The sequence below is a fragment of the Sciurus vulgaris genome (genome assembly GCF_902686455.1).
Source record: "Sciurus vulgaris genome assembly, chromosome: 8".
NCBI lineage: Eukaryota > Metazoa > Chordata > Mammalia > Rodentia > Sciuridae > Sciurus > Sciurus vulgaris.
In genome coordinates, this window is record NC_136468.1 from 118,970,932 (window position 1) to 118,985,827 (window position 14,896).

The 14,896-nt window shown below is 39.6% G+C and overlaps 1 protein-coding gene across 1 annotated transcript in view; it reads right to left on the minus strand.

The window, feature by feature from the left end:
- The window catches only part of LOC306668461 (uncharacterized protein), a 61,902-nt gene that overhangs the window by 31,242 nt on the left and 15,764 nt on the right, over positions 1–14,896 (minus strand). Inside the window, exon 4 of the mRNA XM_079151853.1 lies at positions 168–3,291. The gene's annotated coding sequence lies outside the window, so the exon portion shown is untranslated. The remainder of the gene's footprint in view (positions 1–167; positions 3,292–14,896) is intronic.

The window sequence follows — 14,896 nt, forward strand, 5'->3', positions numbered from 1 at the left end:
ATGCTAACACACATGTGGGTGTGTGGGGGTGGGGGTGAAGAAGAGAAGTTCACTGGATTAGACAAAAGGGAAGGGAAGGGAGAGGGATGGATTTAGATGAATCAGAGAGAACTTTCCTACGTTCATGTATGAATACACGACCAGTGAAACTTCACATCATGTACAACCACTGATATGTAGATGCTAACACACATGTGGGTGTGTGGGGGTGGGGGTGAAGAAGAGAAGTTCATTGGATTAGACAAAAGGGAAGGGAAGGGAGAGGGATGGATTTAGATGAATCAGAGAGAACTTTCCTACGTTCATGTATGAATACACGACCAGTGAAACTTCACATCATGTACAACCACAAGAAGGGGATCCTAATTAGAATAAGTTATATGCTATGTATGTATAATTTTTCAAAATGCACTCTACCATCATGTATATCTAAAAAGAACAAACAAAAAAAGAACTCAAACTATCCCTATTTGCTGACAACATGATTCTATATTTAGAAGACTCAAAAAACTCCACCAGAAAACTTTTGGTCTTCATAAAGGAATTTGGCAAAACAGCAGGATATAAAATTAACACCACAAATCAATTGTGTTCCTATATATCAGAGATGAATCCACTAAAAGAGAATTCAGAAAAACTATTCCATTCACAACATCCCCCCCCCCAAATAATCTGGTAATTATCTAATAAAAGAAGTGAAAGACTTCTATAATGAAAACTATAGAACACTAAAGACAGAAGTTGAAGACGACTTTGGAAGATGGAAAGACTTTCCATGATCTTAGACAGGCAGAATGAATAATGTCAAAATGGTCATAATACCAAAAGTACTACCAATAAAGGTTCCAATGATGTTCTTCACAGAAATAGAAAAGGCAGTCATGAAATTCATTTGGAAAAAATAAGAGGCCCAGAATAGCCAAAGCACCAAAAAACAAAAACAAAAACCCAATCAATAAATGGCCAAAGGAACTGAACACTCACTTCACAGGAGAAGAAATATGATCAGTCAACAAATTCATGAAAAAATGTTCAACATCTTCTAGCAATTAGAGAAATGCAAATTAAGACTACACTAAGATCTCATCTCACTCCAGTCAGAATGGTGATTATCAAGAATACAAGTAACAATAAATTTTGGCGAAGATGTAGGGAACAGGTACACTCACACATTGCTGGTGGCACTACAAATTGATCCAACCACTCTGGAAAGCAAAACAGATTCCTCAGAAAACTCAGAATGGAACCACCATTTGACCCAGTTTTCCCATTCCTCCATATATATCCCAAGGACTTAAAATCAGGATACTACAGTGATGCAGTCACATCAATGTTTATAGCAGCTCAATTCACAATAGCTTAGCTATGGAACCAACCTAGGTGTCCTTCAACAGATGAATGGATAAAGAAAATGTGGTATATATACGCAATGGAATATTACTCAGTCATAAAGAACAAAATTATGGCATTTGCTGGAACTGTAAACTAACATGCTAAGTGAAATAAGTTAATTCCAAAAAACCAAAGGTTGACTGTTCTAATATGCATATGCTAACATACAATAAGGGGAGGCAGAATATAGAAGTTCACTAGATTAGACAAAGGGAAATGAAGGGAAGGGAGAGATGATGGGAAATAGTTGATGGGAGGGGTGATGGGAATAGGATAGACAGTAGAATAAATTGAATGTGAATTTCCTATGTTCATATATGTTCCCATCTCCTGCAATCTTTAAAACTACTAACATACATGGTCCTTTCTATTCCTCTCATTTCCAGTTCCCACTGGAACCTGATGGAGGAGTTTAAGGAACCTAGAGATCACACTCAGTCTTGTGTGCACTGCCTTTTACTAGAGTGACTGGGGATTCCCACCCCTGAAACCAAGGTAGAGGCAAGGCAGAGGTTCACAGTAAACCCCAAGAACCAAAGACTCTGCTTCAGCACCAGCTTCAGCACTCAGATGCATGAGACTGACAATACAGAAAACTCCCCAAACAGTAGAGAAGTCAATATCATTCCTTATGCGAGTTGGAAGAAGGGAAGAAAACATATTTAGAGACAAAAGGGTGAACCTCACAATGGGTACCCTCCATCTACTATGCCTTGCCCTTTCTACCCTAGTCCTTCCTGTATCTGTAGCAATACATTTAGCCTTTCAATCGTACAGGTTCAAACCTGTAGGCATCTGACATCTCCCTTCTCCGCTGTGATTTCCCCTTTAGAGTCACATGTACTTCTAAGTCATGCTTATCATTCCTCTGAGGACTGAAATTGTCTTTTAACTGGGGCTCCATGATTTGTCTCTCCCCTGAAAACTCTGCCTATGAGCCACTGACATTTGCATCTTCCTAAAGAACAGATCCCACCCTATTTTTCTGTTACTACATCTTGCATCTCCCTATGAGCTATACCACTGTGAACCAACCCCCATGGCATCGAGGGTTCTGTTTAACATTTGCCTAACTTGTGATCTTGCCCCACCACAAACCATTCACCCACAACTACATTTCCAGCCAAATCAAACACTGCTTGTATAATCCTTCTGTGTTGTTATTCTGGGGTTCCTCTCCCCACAATCACTGACTAAAAGCCCATCTGTCTTGAAGGGCTATTTCAAATTATGGTCCCTGATGATTCTTTATTTTGGTAGGGGTGTGGTTAAGGAGCTATTCTCTAAATCATAAGTTGGCAAACATTTTCTGTAAAGGACCAGATAGTAAATATATTAGGTTTTGAGGGCCACCTGGTCTCTGTTACAACCATTCAACTCTACAAAAGGAAGAATCAAAGCAGTCAGTTAGTATGTACATGAATGGGTATGGCTTTGTTTCAATAAAACTTTATTTAAAAAGCAAGATTGTGGGACAGATTTGACACATAGTTGCCTGATCCCTGTTCTGCATCACACAAAGTGCGCATTTCATGGGCTGCACATTTTCCTCAGATCTTAATAAGAGGAAAAGTTATGCTTCTCCCGAAGAATTGGTTTGTCTTTTTCTTCTTATTGCTCTGAATCTTGAAGGAGATGTTTCCCACATTTCTTTGGCTAGCAAGAATTTCAGAGCTGAATTTAGCACAAAACTCTAGTTACTTTACAAAGCCTTATATTATGTCCTATCTTATTTTTTCATTTCTTGAATTTTCCCCATCTGGACACTTTTTTTTTTCTTTCTGGAGGTTGCATTTAGTTCCACAATCCACCTGGAGTAACTTTTTAGAGTTAGGGCATTGATAAACAAAATGAAAAGGTAGGATGCATAGAATCTTGGCAGTCACCACTGGTCAAAGTCTGGCAAACAGCCAAACAGGAAGATGTTAGTCTATGAATTTCTTTTTTTTTAAATTATATTTGTTCTTTTTAGATATACATGACAATAGAGTATATTTTGACATATTTATACAAACATCTTAAATTAGGATACTAGTCTTGTGGTTATGATGCATCTAACAACCCTGTCCAAAAATCTTCCTTAAGAAGCTTCCATTTAACATATGTAGATACTTCCCCCATCCTCTTTCGAGTGGGCTAAATTTAGTGACTACAAAAGGCAAAAAGTAATTTTGAAGTGGAAGCAGCTGGCAAATACGACATTAACAAAGTGATGAAGGTTACCATCACAGGCATGTCCTGCTGATCTCATCTATCCCAATGTGACGTGACTGGGAAAGGCACCTTACTTCTGAAGTATCTGCATCCTAACTAGGAGAAAAACACCAGAAGAACCCAGATTTGGGGATATTCTGCAGGACACCCTTGTAAAGACTATTAAGGTCTTAAAAAAACAATTACAAGAAAATGAGGCTGGGGTACAACCCAGTGGTAGAGCACATGCCTAGTATGCACAAGGTCCTGAATTCCTCTCCCAGAAGTGGATACCTGTTGCATCCCCATTTTCAGGCTGCATGATAATTAGCTAACAGGAAACAACCAAATCCTGGCTGCTGGAGACAGCACTCTGCTCTGTCTTACCTGGAGACTAATGGGCTAAGTGGTGCTTCTTCCTTTCAGTCACCCAGCTCCTTCAAGTCAGACAGAAGCTCCCGAAAGGAACCCAAGACAGAAACTCATATACCCTGAAGAGCAAGACTGAAGGACTGGGAATAAACTCCCAGACCCATGGGCTAGGTGTTCTCCAAGGTTTATAATATTAGGGAAGGAAAGAATATCATCCCAAATGAAAATCCTCCCTGTCCTCATGGAGCTTACCATTTGGGGGGTAGGGAGGAGATGATATACATTAGACAATATTTGTAAAGAGTTTCATTCATTCCTATACCTCCAATGGCATGTGACATGGACCTATACCCAGCAGATGATGGGTAGGGTATTTCCTCTCTCCACATATCCATCCTAACCCCTTTTTGTGAATGGCTATTTATAATTTCATATCTCACATCATGCCATAAAACCTGAGGTTACCAATAAGTAAAAACATAAGATGAAATAAATACACAAGAAAATCCAGGGTAGAGAAAAGGAGTATAGGAAGTGTGGAATTATAGTCTAACCAAGTACTTTTTTTGACGTAACATTTGTTAATGTCTGGAGTTGGGCCATTCAATACAGAAGCTACTAGTTAAATGCGGCTTTTTAAATATAAATCTGCTGAAACAGAATCCTTCAGTTCCTGGGTCATATTAGCTGCACTGCAAGTAGCTCAATGGCCATGTGTGAGGAGGGGCTACTGTGTTGGATGGTGCTGATAGAAAACATTTCCATCATTGTAGAAATTGCTCTTGGACAGCACTGGTTTAGAGCAAAGATGCCCCCTAACCCCCCAAAAAAATTGTGTATAGGGCTGGGAATGTAGCTCAGTAGAAGAGCACTTGTCTAGCATGCACAAGGCCCTGGGTTTAATCCCCAGCACCAAGAAAAAAAAAAAAAAAAGTAAAAAAGTGGAGACTATAGATAATATGTATTGACAAAGCTGAGATTTGGTTGTTGTTTTGTTGTTTATTTGTTTCTTTCTTTTTGTAACACTAGGGATAAAACCCAGGGTCTTGTGTATGCTAGCGTTTCACCACTGGGCTACACCCCAGACCTTTACTTTTATAAACAGGCTGGCCTTGAATTTGTGATCCTCCTCCTCCATCCTTCCAAGTAGCAGGTGTGCATAACTATGCCTGGCTTGGCTACATTTTTTTTTTTTTTTTAAAGGGAATGGGCTGTAGGCTGCTAGGTGTCATGATTTTTTTCCCCCCACATTTATTTTTTGTTTTTATTTTTTAGTTGTTCTACATTAACAATGTAGAATTGTTCCTTTTTCTCCACTTCCTTGCCAGTATTTATTATTATTTGCACTCCTAATGAATGCCATTTTGACCTATGTGAGATAAAATCTCAGTGTAGTTTTGAGGTGCATTTCCCTAACTGCTAATGATGTTGAACACTTTTTCATGTGTTTGTTGGTCATTTGTATTTCTTCTTTTGAGAAATGTCTGTTTAGTTTATTTGACCATTTATTAATTAGATTATTTGTTTTGGTGTAAAGTTTTTTGAGTTTTTTTATATGTTATAGGTATTAATCTCCTGCTGGAAGAGTAGTTAGCAAAGATTTTCTCCCATTTTGTGGGTTCTGTCTTCACAATCCTGTTTCTCACATTCCTATTTCCTTTGCTGGGTAGGTGCTTATTAATTTGATGCCATCCCATCTATTAACTCTCGGTGTTATTTCCTGAGCTTTAGGAGTCCTATTTAGAAAGTCATTGGCTGTGCCTAAAAGCTGGAGTATTGACCTTCCATCTTCTTCTGGGAGTGACATAGTTTCTGGTCTAATTCTGAGGCCTGTGATCCACTTTGAGTTGTTTTTTTGTAAAGGGTGAGAAATAAGAGTCTAGTTTCATTCTTTTACATATGGATAACCAGTTGTCCAAGCAGCATTTATTAAAAAGGCTGTCTTTTCTCCAATGTATGTTTTTGGCACCTCTGTCAAGGATCAGATGAATGTAGATGTGCGGATTTGTCTGTCTTCTATTTCATACCATTGGTCTAAGATTCTGTTTTCATGCCAGTACCATAGTTTTTGTTACAATAACAGTACAGTATGATTTGAAGTCAGGTATTGTGATGCCTCCAGCATTGGTTTTTTGGCTTAAAATTGCTTTGGCTGTTCTGGGTCTTTTATTTTTTTCCAAATGAATTTCAGTACTGTTTTTTTCTGGTTCTGCGAAGAGTGTCGTTGGCTTTTTTTTTTTCTTTTCACATCAGATGTGTAAGTGCTGAAGTTGTAACAAGGTTTAGAGGGAGGCACAGCTCACACAATAGTGTGAACACCCAATCATCACACTCATGAACTGAAGGATCTGTCATTGGTATTTTGATGGGGACTGCATTCAATATAGATATTGCTTTTGATAGCATGGACATTTTACCAATAATAATTGTGCCTATCCACGAACCTGGGAAGTCTTTCCAAATCTTCTGAGGCCTTCTTCAATTTCTTTCTTCAGTGTTCTATAGTTTTCATTGTAGAGGTCTTTCACCTCCTTGGCTAGATTTATTCCTAGATATTTCATTTTCTTTGAAGCTACTGTGATTGGAAATGTTTTCCTGATTTCTTTATCAGCAGATTCGTTGTTGGTATATAGGGAAGTTATTGATTTTTGTATGTTGATTTTGTAACCTGCTATTTTGCCAAATTTGTTTATTAGCTCTAGCAGTCTTTTGGTGGAGTTTTTGTATCTTCTAGGTATAGGATCATATCACCCTCAAATGGTGCTAATGTGACTTCTTCCTTTCCTATTTTTGTCCCTTATATTTCCTTCTCTTGCCTAATTGTTCTAGGTAGAATTTCTACCACTCTACTACAGAGAGGAGTGGTGAGAGTTTTCCACGTGACTTTCGCCAGGCAGGAACCCAGGTTCAGAGTCTATTTATAAAGAAAATTGAATGGGGGGTGGGAGGGGTTAGTGTTAGGGTTAGGGAGGGGGGCAAGAATGGAGGAAGGAAGGACTGTTTAGAGGGAAAAGGGGTGGGAAGGGTGGGGGGAAGGGAAAAAAAAACCAGAATGAATCAAACAACATTACTCTATGTAAATTTATGATTACACGAATCAAACAACATTACCCTATGTAAATTTATGATTACACAAATGGTATGCCTTTACGCCATGTACACAGAAACAGCATGTATCCCATTTGTTTACAATAAAAAAAAAGAAAAAAAAACCCAAAGAAAATTGGATTTTTGTATGAAATCTCCAGATTTTTAAGTATTCCCAACCAGTTCAAATTAAAAAGAAAAAATACTGCAAGGCCAAATACATTTTGGAGACATTTGTGACTGAACTGAATCCCGAATGCTGCAGAAGCCTTGCACAAAGACTCCAAGTAAGAGCCTGCATAATTGTGGAGGGTTTAGGTCAGGGCAAAGTTGATTAGAAGGTCTCAGGGTCTTCTGGAGGGAATGATCCTTGGGAATATGAGCCTTTGATTCATTCCTATCTCTGAAGAAGAAACAGTGAGCAAAGGGAAAAATGTCTACTTTTGGACACATCACAATCTCAGACTCTCCAGGATTCCACAAACACACTAAAAATTCCTGCCCTAACTGATGTGGCCCCAAAGTGTACTCTACAGATCCCAGCATCTCTGGGGCTATGTGTCATCTCAGGTCCCTCTCCCTATATACTTAAACTAGAATGGTTCCACATTTGACTTATATTTCAGGGTTTGGCGTAAATTATCAATGGGAAAAAAGGGTCCCATTGTCTTAAATGAGAAGGGCCCCACTGTTTTTTGTGTCTGAGCCAGAGGGTTAGGTGATGAAGAATCAACAGTGCAGAAAACAGACATGGCAGCTGCCCTCTTGGAGCTTAGTCTTGTGTGGAAGGTGAGCAGTTATGAAATACCAGTCATACAAACACAAAGTAGAACTCTGTGAAATGAGATGCTGAAAAGAGGGACACCAGAGCTATGCAAGTGCTTGAAATGGGATCTTATTCAATGAAGAAGAATTAACAGGCATGACCAGGACAGTATATGTCAGAGCAGAGCTGCAGGAGGAAATCTGGTGCTTACAGAGGTCACTGGAGTATAAGATGAAGAAGAAAATGAGGCTGAATAGGAAGGTATGGTCCCAATTTTGCAAGACATTTCAGGCTTTTAAAGATTTCTGCTTTTATCCTAAAGGAAAAAAAGCCACAGAAAGGTTTAATGAGGGATGATACAATCAGACTTCATTGCAGAAAGTGACTCCAGGCAAGGTAGAAAACAGACTAAACAGGGCCTAGAAGACAGCAGAGAGAGCATGCAGGAGGCTGCTGCAGGGGATGTCCATGGAGCTGGAGGCGACTGAGCAAAATAATGACTCCAGAGACCTTTACCATACGAATGCAACCCAGCACACTGGGCTGGGCTGCTGAGACCCAAGCCTCTTTATGAGAGTACCTGCTGGGGGGTCATGGAGTGAGGGGAGGGAAGAGGCCTTAACAGTGGTTCAGGTCTCATGTGGCTGGATCCTCTCTTGGCCACCATGTCCCTTTAGGCTCTGGACATCATTAGGTAGGCTCCTAAGGAAAGTCCCATGACCAAGTGCTTCTCATATCTTCCAAATTCTTATACAAGTCATATAAAAATCACCTTCCAGAGAAAAGGACATAGAGAGGAATACTGTGTAACTCTATTCTACTTATCAGACAGACAGCAAGACAAACATTATTGTCAGAATGATGAATTGGTGGCAAAAAGGACCATTTCTCAAGGTTGGCACACAGTTCTGTTACTTGGAACCCTGGGTGTACTGCTGTCTGCTTTAATTTTACAGGTACTTCTTTTCCTTGGCAAAGTTGGACTGCAGTGACGGCTCCTCCCTGCAGCTTGGCCAACAAGAATCCCACTTAGCAAAGAGCTGCTCTGAGGAACAAATACCACGGCATCACTTTATAACTCGACAATAGCTAGAGGACTTTGCTTTCTTAGGTCCAGCAGGGTCATTATAGAGCTAGAAAGGGTGGGAAAGGTCACCTGATCCAAGCCCTTTTTTACACATACACTCATGGGGAAAGAACTGACTGGCTTGGTCAAGTTCATTTACGGGTTTGTACCCTGTATTCCTTCCTAACCCTATAGGCTATGGAGAGTCACTGTGAGCTAGGTTTGAGTTAATCAGAGATGTTTCATCTTTGCTCTCATGGCAACCCCATGAGGAAAGCAAAATTATCAGCCCACTCTACAGATGACAAACTCAAGATTGGGAGAGATGAGCACAGTTGATGCAAGGGTTCACCACCAGTCCATGGAGTGGTAGGCAGCCCGACACCAGAGCCTACAAGCTAAGAGTCTTGAAACATATAGCCCCTCTCTTTTATGGAGGTCATTACACACTATGTTTTCTGGTTCTGGATTAGAGAGAAGAGGCAGCAGAGGGAGTAATCCCTGACAGGCAGAGATACATCAAATTGATATCATAATCTGGCATCATAGTAACTGTCATCCCTCAGTATCTGTGGGGGATTGGCTCCAGGACATTACCACCCTCAGGATACAAAACTCCATGGATACTAGGTGTGGTGCAACATGACTGTAATGCCAACAACTCGGGAGGCTAAGGCAGGAAGATTGCAAGTTGGAGGCCAGCCTGCACAACTTAGCAAGACCCTCAGCAATTTACCCTGTCTCAAAATACAACATAGAAAGGACTGAAGGCATAGCTCAGTGGTAAAGGCCCCTAGTTAAAAAAAAACCCAAAAAACAAACAAAAAAAACCCCACAACATCCAAGGAGGCTCAATTCCTTTACATAAAATGGTATACTACTTACATAAAACCTGTATACATCCACTTGTATACTTCCAATCATCTCTAGATGACTTATAATGTCTAATATAGTATGAGTGCTAAGTAAATAGCTGTTATGCTATATTCTTTAGGGAATAATGATAATAAAAAGTCTATACATATGTTCGGTATAGATACTACTTTTCTTCCAAATATTTTTCATCCACAGTTGGTTGAATCTGTGGATGGATCTGGAAAGCTGATTATACTAACCCTAATCAGAGCTAGTGTTGACTGAGTACACATCACATACCCAGCTTGATGCCAGCTGTATACTTATATACAATTCTTGCAACATTAATTAGAAGTGTGTTATTTGATTTCCAAACACATGGGGGTTTTCTAGTTAATCGTTTTATTGTTGACATATAACTTAATTGCACTGTGGTCAGAAATCTACCTTTATGAGTCTATTCCCTTGAAATTTATTGAAAAATATATATTAGGTATTATGTATATTATTTATAACACTCAGTTTCCTCACAAATGAGGAAACTGGGGTTCAGATACTTAATCACTGGGCTTTAAGCAGCACCCAGGTATAGCACTACAGCCAAAATACAAAAGCAGCCATCTCACTTCATGAGTCCCTTTCTCCAAAGCTATACTGTATGTGAGAAAAGAGATAAATTTTATAATATGTACATTTTATCACACACACAAAAAAAATAAACAGGCTTGTAATCCCAGAGATTCAGGAGGCTGAGGCAGGAGGACTGTAAATTGGAGGCCAGTCTCTGCAACTTAGTGAGACCTGGTTGCAAAATAAAAAATAAGTAGGGCTGGGGATATAGCTCAGTGGTAGAGTGCCCCAAGCACAAAAAAGAAAAAAAGTGAAAATAAAAATGAAAAAAGGTGTAATTTATTTTTGCATATATTTAGAGAGCTCCCTTACATCCTCTGGTATGAGTTAATTTTTTAAAAAAAATTTACATTTTTTAACAACACATCTGGTGGGCAATAAAAACTGTTCATGTGCCTCTCCTAAAGTGTGACCTTCATGTGCTATTCAAATCTGTGGGGAATCACCCACTTTTGTTCTACAGGTAAATCCTACAACATGAAGTATGTGAATCATTAGATTGTGGGAATTATTAAACAACTATCTTGCAGCTCTGTTGTTTTTTCTTACAATAAATTCTAATCTAAGTCCAAAACTATTTACAAGGGAGTATCTTGGTAGAAAGCAAAAGGCTATCTGGATTGATCTAAATATATTTGAAACCAAAAATACAGTGTGCCTCCCATACTCAGACATAAGAGATGTTTAGATTAGGACTTGGAGGTCCAGAGAGGCATTTGCCCAGGGACATGAAGTTCATGGGAAAAAGGCAGGTGTAGACATCTGAAGACATGCAGAGAGAGGCCTGGCAATCTCTGATCTCCTAAGAAAAGCAAGACTTCGATGTAAACCAAAACCTTCCACTCAGTGCACTGTAGGGGCTCAGCCACTTGCTAGTTGAGTGCCCTCTGACCAGATAACTTCTTTAAGTCTTGGTTTCCTCAACTGGAAAATGGGGTGATAACTCAATCTTAGAGGTTGTAAAGATTATGTTCATAAAGCACTGGCAGAGTGGGTACGCAATAAATGCTGGTTTTCTGACTTCCAGTAAATATGAAATACTTAACTTTTGTCCTTGTACCTCCCAACTTCCATCCTCCTTACTTTGCCTCATTAAACATGAACTGTTTACTCTTTTCAGATTCTCTGTAATGAAGTCGATTACCTATACTACTTAGAAGTCTCGATAAAGGATAGAGTTCTATTCCTCTTCACAGGAACCGATCAAAACAGTAATCACTAATGCTAATTAAAGAGCAGGTCCTGAGACTAGCCTGTGGTTCCTGTATTTAAATCCCAGCTCTACCCCATGCTGTATGAAGCAACTTCTTTGTCCCTTAATTTCTGTTTGTGAAACTGGGATAAAACTTTTACTTAATGCAAAGGTTGTATTTTGAGAGGAAGTGAGATAATGTGTGTGCATGCATGCAGTACATGAAGAATGTTAAGGCCTGGAAGGCCCTTAAAAATATTTTCCAAACTTTATATTTGACAAAGGAGTTAAGAGTAACCCAGAAGGTAGAAGAGCTGGCCAGGGTCACATGCCATTAGCCTATGACATAGCATAGCACATGTCTTTTTGTAAATGTTGACTGTTTTCTCACCACTTTCTGCCATACTGTTATAAATCTAACTGGCTATCCTGTGAGGAGAAAAATAACTGTTTTATCCTTAGGTGTGCATATTTCTTTTTATTTTTTTTCTTCCTTTTTTGTACTGAGTAATGAACCCAGGGGTGTTTTATGACCTATATCCTCAGCCTCTTATTTTTTTATTTTGAGATAGGGACTTATTAAATTACCTAGACTGGCCTCAGCATGGAATCTTCTTGCTCTGGCCTCCCCAGTAGCTGGGATTACAGGCACATGCCACCATACCCAGCTAAGTGTGCATCTATCATGCTGCACGCTTAGTTGAAAGAAAGATGATGCAGTGTGGTGACAATCACAGCACTCATGTGACTCAGAAAGGCAGCGATGAGAGACACCTGACTCAAAACTGGGATCACTGTTCTCTTACATGAATCTCTTTCATCCCCTGCACTGCAGTGAACACCAGGGAAGGGATGTATACCTCAGAGACCAAATTCAATTTTAAGCCCCTCAAACTCATATTCAGTTGTTCAGAGCTGAACAGGCCAGCCTGTGGCTTCTGCAGATGACAGGCATGCAAGGGCTGAAGAACCCTGCAGCATAAATAATCTGAGGGTAGAAGGCAGATGACGCTCTGTGTGGGCTGCAGACAAATTCCATAAAGAAGGCCCCATCCTGAAGTCAAAGGAGGAAGCAGCAGCAACAATGGTAGAAGCAGATGCAAGGGAACAAAGAAATAGAGTGTGTACCAGCGGTTCACTGTTGGGGCAAGAACAGAGAGAAGAAACAGAAAACAAAAACAAAATGAAGACAGTTACTTTGGAATAGACACAAGGGAGTGAAGGTGGGGTGGTGGTATGGGTAGGAGGATAGTAGAATGAATCCGACATTATTACCCTATGTATGTGTGTGTATATATATATATAATGACTACACGACTGGTGTGATTCTACATCATGTACAACCAGAAGAGAAATTATACTCCATTTATGTAGGATGTGTCAAAATGCATTCTGTCATGTATTATTAATTAGAAAAAATAAAAAAAGATTAAAAAAAAGAAGGAGGGGCAGAGAGAAACAAGGACTCATGAGAAAAGAGAGAAGTGGGGAAGAATAAGAAGAAAGAGAGGGAGAGAGTCGCCTAGAAAGACAATATCCACATGCAAAGTATGAGCAGGAACTCATACCTTCCCGGGCAGAATATCCCATCTGTGCGGGAGAAAGCACCTGGATAGGTCCCTCAGGACTCCTAAGAGTGTGGTTTGGATACTTCTGCCTTCAAACATAGCTCTGAAATGTCTTCAGACCTATGGCAAGGAGCGGGGAAAGGCCACAGAGTGGCGTGGTGGGGATGGCAGGGAAAAAGCTGCAGGGAAAAAGCTGCAGTGATGCCAGTGATAAGCAGCCCTCTGGGGGGACACTGAGATACGAAGTTTCTTCTGCCCATTCCCGAATGTGTCAGCCAGATGGAAGAAGATGGCTCAATGCAGGAAGAAGTCTCTATTAATCTCCCTGAGCCCACAGAGGTACAGAAGTGGCCATGCCTTCTCCTCCACTAGTTGTGTGACAAAATCAACAAGAAGCTGATACACACAGAATGTCAGGTATACAAGCACTCATTGGAGGGGTTTTCTGAAGCAGCTTCCCCTCCCTACTCTACTTACGCTGGGTGCAACCACTCATGTTACTTGAAACAAAAATGACATAGATGATTTTTCCAAAGACGCTCTACTTCTTCAAAATATTTTTACTTTTTATGTTTGATTACCAGTGAAAACAGAAGTGGCAATTTGTTGAGGTCACTGCTTCTTACAACTTTCCTTCAACTTGAAAAGTAGAATAATTCAAATACGGGTGTGTTCTTTTTTTTTAATCAATACTGCTACCATGTCCCATCATCCGCTGCAAACTCAAAATCACAAAATTTGGAAAACCGTGGCTGTGGAAAAGCACAGGCAGATATCCACCACGCAGCTAACACGAGGTGCTGCCTCGAGACCTTGGTGAGAATTTCTGAGAATGTCAGCAGGACATCTCACAATAGTTTTGCTTCCCCTTCTCTAAACCTGGGAGTCTACATCCAGCACTACTGATGGCTCCTATGCTGTATTTCAGGGTTCAATTGGAAGATCAGGAGAGTGTTCTAAACAGCAGCCTAATATTTGGTGCAGCTAAGCCTTAACACTTGTGATTCTATAATTTCTCTATTTTTTCTGTCTAATCCTTGGCACCATTTAAAATCCTGAAAGATAGCATAAACAGATGTTAAGAAAAGGAAAAAAAGCTAGTAGGCAGCAGGGGACTTATATATCTCATTATTCCATTCCTGTACCCTCTCTGCCAGAAAGTATTCCAGCAGAAGTGCTGATGATGCTGAGATTTATGTATGAATAAGTGAGAACAGGTAAAAAAAATCCTCTTTATTGGCCAACAGAACATTCTTTGAGCACAGATTCTCCTTGGGACCTGAAGCTACTCCCTAGAGCAGCTGTCAGCAAACTAAGTTTGCAGGCCAAATCTATCTAGCCATCTGTATTTTTATAGCCTTTGAGCAAAAAATTGTTTTTTACAAAGTTAAATGGTTATAGAAATACCTACACAATAGCTTTATTTTGCCTTTTCACCTATAAAGTTTTAAGTATGTATTTAGGTTTACTGGTCTCTGGTTCATAGAGACCACAAGTTACCTATAGCCTTGGGTGGTATTTTTTCTGATTTTAATCCCTCCATCCAAGTAGCCAAACAGTACACTTCTAGTAACTTATGTGAAGGAAATAATCAGCAATGTGGTAAAATAATTATTATATGAAAGTTCTTTATAATGTTTATCATTGTGATGCACTAGAGTATAAAAATCTATAGAATTGCTAAAATTTATCTTATAAATCAGAAACCACTTGTAATTTTAATGAACAAGTTCTAAATGAATATATATTCATACAACGAAATGCTATGTTTTTTT